This window comes from Macrobrachium nipponense, chromosome 2 (genome assembly GCF_015104395.2).
Source record: "Macrobrachium nipponense isolate FS-2020 chromosome 2, ASM1510439v2, whole genome shotgun sequence".
In the NCBI taxonomy this organism is placed as follows: Eukaryota; Metazoa; Arthropoda; class Malacostraca; order Decapoda; family Palaemonidae; genus Macrobrachium; species Macrobrachium nipponense.
This window is the reverse complement of record NC_087201.1, coordinates 18,642,347-18,647,875: the sequence shown is the minus strand read 5'-3', so window position 1 is coordinate 18,647,875 and position 5,529 is coordinate 18,642,347. Positions and strand designations below refer to the sequence as shown.

General features: G+C 37.0%; 1 long non-coding RNA gene across 1 annotated transcript in view; it reads right to left on the bottom strand.

Moving 5' to 3' along the window:
- Positions 1-381: 381 nt before the first annotated feature.
- LOC135221390 (uncharacterized) overlaps positions 382-5,529 on the bottom strand; it is a 6,825-nt gene continuing 1,677 nt past the window's right edge. Inside the window, exon 2 of the long non-coding RNA XR_010315916.1 lies at positions 382-607. This is a non-coding gene — a long non-coding RNA (uncharacterized LOC135221390). The remainder of the gene's footprint in view (positions 608-5,529) is intronic.

The window sequence follows — 5,529 nt, the reverse complement described above, 5'->3', positions numbered from 1 at the left end:
ACAATCAATTAAAAAAGTTAATTTTAGTTTGCTTAGTATTTTTAATGTACTGTGCAGTGGTTTTAGTTCCAGTGGTAATCCATTTGTATCTCAGGCTAAAGTCAAATAGTTACAAGCTGTCCGATAAATTTACTGTATTATAATCAAGAGAACTATACTTAGATAGGAACCAAGCCACATAGGTGAGAAGTACTTTGGAGTAAGTTTAATTTCATCAAACTAAGTTGCACTAACAAAAGTTTAACCTCAAGCCATGAATGCTAGCTAGCAAAAAACCTTCAATCAAACACTTCAAAGAAATTGAACAGAAATTAAAGCATTAAAGTTTTCTACTACAAGAACATGAGTACTATGGGGAATAAGCAGTTATGGGTTGGAATATTTAGTGCTTCGGCATTGACAAAAATCTTTGAGGATACTCATTCTAAAAAAACTCCTAGATTCAAATTCTTAGGAAGATTTGCCTCGGAATGACTAGCCCATCAGGTCCGAATTCCGATAAATTCATCTATTCAAATTCAGGAAGATGCCTCTCGGTAAGCGACTTGTCAGTCTGGTGCTAACTCAAGGTTGAGTCCTCAGCTTTGAGATGATGTAATGGCAATCCCTGCAAAAGAAAAATTTAAATTTTTAAAGCTGAAAAATTTTTAACATTGAAAACTATGAACTTGAGTGTCTTAATCCCTAATGGGTTTCGAATGATTTGCTGCTATGAAAAATATCAAGTAATGAACAAAGAAGCCTTAGAGATGAACACAGAATCACGAAAATATTACTCTTTCAAAGCAAATGGGTTTTCATAGATTGCCAAAACTAAGCTAAAAATCTTTAAGGCACTCAAATGGGTCATTTTAAAATTTAAAATCCAGCATTTACCTAACATTCACTATTTTAAAGAATTTTCATAACTAGGGAAAAAGCTGCCATCTACCCATGTACTTTTTCTTGCGAACAATTTTGTTCAAACTAAAATTCTTACTCTATAAACTACTTAAACTGATATGGTAGGTTGGTTTGTTTGTATTTGTTTGTATTTGTTTGTATGGTGTTTAAGTTGCATGGGACCAGTGGTTATTCAAGTAACGGGACCAACTGCTTTACGTGACTTTCGAGCCTCGTCGAGTGAACTACCACCAGAAATACACCTCCAACCCCTCAGGGGAATGGCGAAATCGAACGAAAGGCCAAGACCATACCAATCACGCCACTTAGGCGCTCTGATATGGTAGGTTCAGAACGTATTTGTTATTTTCAAGGATTATGTAATACATGCCAAGTAATACATTGGCCTACGAAATGCCTACAATTACCAAATTAAATTTAAAAAAAAAATAACTATAGTTCACAACTAAATAAACTTAATTTATCTTAGAGACTTCACCTGCAATTTACCTTTCCACTGCAACAATTACTTTTCCAAACTGTTATAGTACGGTTTTATTCACAGTGCTGTCATTTCTATAAACAACGTCCATTTCTATAAAATTTAACAGTCAATTTGTTGCAAGATACCAACAACTCTCGTAAATATTTTACACCAGATTTCAAGGATTTGACCCCCGCTTGTTGGCTAAATCTGTCCAAATCTGGCATTCAAGACTTCCTATATCACAATTCACTTTTCCATAATTTCAAAAAAATTGCCTTAGTTAATATCTTAAAACTATGGCATTTTGACATGCAAGTTACACTGCCGTAAAACAACGACTAATGATTCATGTTCGAGAACCAGAATGGATCTGGCCACTTAAAAAGATCAGTACTGTATCTGTAAAGTAACTAAGACAAACTTTACCTTTTCCAAACCTTACAAGCAAACCTTTCAAGTTCATAACCATATCCATTTAGTAGGCATCCTACGTCAAATTTTAAAAGGTTCTCAAAAGCATATTGGTACACTTTTTTGCACTAAAGTAAAAGGTATATATAACAAAAAAATCCCAATTACCAAGTTCTACAAATCCCCCACAGTTCAAGTTCAGACATCCATATACTTATGTATCCTTATAATCTTTTTTTTGACCACATACTTTCAAAATTCATCTCGGTAGTAGATCTAGGGTACCTATCCGCGGCGGCCCAGACTATGGCAGTTGCGGTTTTTTCTATGCAGTTTTACCTCCTGAACAAGAATTTAAGTAATATTTATTCGGACGACTGTAATTAACACCCACGGGCCAGTCCTAAAGGTAATACTTCGGAAGCACTCAGCACTGGATATATAATAAATAATCACCTACATGGAAAGAGCATGTGAAAAGCAATATAAAAAGTATAGTCATTATACGAGAGATTGAACGGGGTGGAATTAAATGAGCTTGATAATTTTTACCTCGAATTTCTCCTAAGTCAGGGAGAGGAGTTTCCTCTACGGTAATGTTTACTTAAAATTTAAAAGCCCTCTAACTTACTTTCTTACGCAAACAAAAGCAGTTCCAGTTACTCATTATTGGCTGAGAGGTGTGACATCGTTATGACATCATGGGTTTCATAACCAATTACGAACGAATTTAGTCGAAAACCAAGTTTCACTAGCATTTCAGCGGAGTAATAAAGTTACCTGTCCAGTGTCCACTGGTATCCTTGTTTGACTGAATACTCGAATAATGAAGCAAAAACCGGCATTTTGTCTTCCTGTAGCTTTGGCAGAGGCAGTGGCTGGCCCTTCTGGCATTAATTTTGACAGACCTTCGATTTCCTACTGATGTTTGCAATGCAATGTGGACAATTTCATTCTAAAGCAAAAAAACGGAGTGTTGTGGAGCGATTTGTCGGATCGACTACAACAAGGAACGCCTTTAGGTGTGATCTGCCACTGTAAGTAGCCTTACTGTAACCCCTGTGGCTAGAGCGCGCAGTACAACATTACCTCTTGCCAGTACATGCCGCGTTTGCCAAGAATCTTTAAATATGCGGATAAGGCGTGAAGCGCCGTACCGCCACAGCCTTACTGACAGCACACACAAATCTATCGTCGCGGATATGTAGTCGCTCCCTATTTTCTTTGTTGTTGTTTTGGCATCGCCGCCATATTGGTTATGGTATTCTTCCGCCGATTTCGGTCGGCGGTCGAGTGGGCCCACGAATTTGTAGGTGCTCCCAATTATTATTGCTGCAAAGCATTCCTTTTTGGTATTTCCCCACCCAAAACCCCCGATTCCCAACTGGAGGCCCAAGCTTGTTGGGTGGAAAAGGGTGTTAAAATAAAATTTCCTCAAGAAAACAAGATTACATTCACTGAAAAAACATTAAATGAAGGATTGTTAATTGTCTTTTAGAAACTGGTGATGCGGCTTGCTTCTGAAGAATTACAGTCGTGTTTAGTACTAACCCTTCCTTGGGGGTTAATTACAGTAATCCGATAAATATTACTTTAAAATTCTTGTTCAGTGGGTAAAATAACATAGGAAAACGTCAATTACCATAGTCTAGGACACCGCGGATTGCTTCTGTAGAAATACCGGGTAATCTCAAGGATAACTCCAAACTGCATTCTTGGCAACTGCAGTATTTCAACTACTTAAATGGGTGGTAATATGCTTTCAAAATTTAGTCCTCTGCTAAAATATGCTTTCTCAAACTTCACTGATCTGCGATCGTCTCAATGAAAAAGCCATGGTTAGCTTAATATTTTCCTTAAATATCGCCAATCCTGTTCCATAATTTTTCTTGAGCCAGTTTCTCACGCAATTTCCCGCAGCAGATTCGCCTTATCCTCCACGAAACTTTCTTTGCTGTCATATCTTGAGCGAGCTTTTGACGTGACCCTTTTTAACAAAGACATTGACCAAACATTCGTTCTTCAAAAAAGTTGGGATAAAATGACTGGTGCAGGATTTCTTGCAATTACTCTGAAACTGACACGGCTTGACATACCTCAATACTAACTGCGCCTCCAAGTACCCAATGCTTCAAGTTTTAATTTTCTTTTAGTAATCTGTAAAATACAACTTTTCAAATCTAAGTGTCCGGCAGCACTTTCTGATCTCAATTTTTCTGTCCGCCCCCCAAGATCTTAAAAAAAACTACTGCAGCTAAGAGGGCTGCATATTGGTATGTTTATTATCTCCCTCCCAATTCAAGTATTAACGCCAAATTGCAGCTCTCTATCCCCAATTTTTATTTTATTTAAGGTTTAAAGTCGGCCATGATCGTGCGTCTGGCAAAGTTATATGACATCACAGTGGCTGAAAATTTCATGGGACGTGGCTCATATATAAACAAGTTGCACATATTTTTCAATAACTTTGGGAACTGTTATAATCAGGTTCGAATGTACCCTGTGGTGCCCAAACATTAAAAATAGATAAAACATCCTATTTTAAGGTTATTACTATCTACCCTTGACTGGTTATTGAAATACCTCTTCAAATTTCTTTCACTTAAGGATAAGTCACCACCTTTGTTTTTCCTGACCTCATCCGTCACTATCCATTCTGTGTATGCTCAAAATCCTGATTAGTCAACCCAACATTTTCCATCAGCTGTTCCAACCACAAATCTTATCATGCAAATCTTGAAGCTAAACAATTAAGATACCTTAGATTACGCCAATTTTCGTACATTCTAACACCACTAAAAAAATTCAAATATATATCTTTTGGTATGCATGGTTTTAATCTCAAAAAATCCATCAACTAGTCCTCATCTACACCCAGCCCGTAATAATTCAACAAAGTGAACTATTACAAAAAATAAAAGTCACTGCTCCTTTGACTTCACCTTTTCACTTCTGGGTGAAAGTTAAGCAATAAATTACCAACTGCTTTTTATCTGAGGCTAGAAATGTAATTTTAGCTGCTGTTCATAGTGAAAACCAACAGTCACTAAACACCATAATTTCTCGCCAGTTAGGAGAGAAAAGCAATTTAAGACTCCTGGGTTCAATGGAAGTTTTAAAAATTCCATAGGTAGATCTAGTGTACCTATCTGCGGCGGCCCAGAGTATGGCAGTTGCGGTTTTTCTATGCAGATTTACCTCCTGAACAAGAATTTTAAGTAATATTTATTCAAACGCCTGTAATTAACCCCCAGGGGCCAGTACTAAAGGTAATATTTCAGAAGCACCTCACTGGATATTAAAATAAAAAAATAATCACCTACATGGAAAGAGCATGTGAAAAGCAATATAAAAAGTATAGTCATTATATGAGATATTGAACGGGGTGGAATTAAAATGAGCTTGATAAGTTTTTACCTCGGATTTTTTTTAAGTTGGGAGAGGTGTTTCCTCTACGGTAATGTTTACTTTTAATGAGCCCTCTAACTAGTTTCTTATGCAACAAAAGCAGTCCCAGTTACTCATTATTGGCTGAGAGGTGTGACATCGTTATGACGTCATGGGTTTCATAACCAATTACAAACGACTTTAGTCGAAAACTAAGTTTCACTAGCATTTCAGCGGAATAATAAAAGTTACCTGTCCAGTGTCCACTGGTATCCTTGTTTGACTGAATACTCTAATAATGAAGCAAAAAACGGCATTTTGTCTTCCTGTAGCTATGGCAGAGGCAGTGGCTGGCCCTTCTA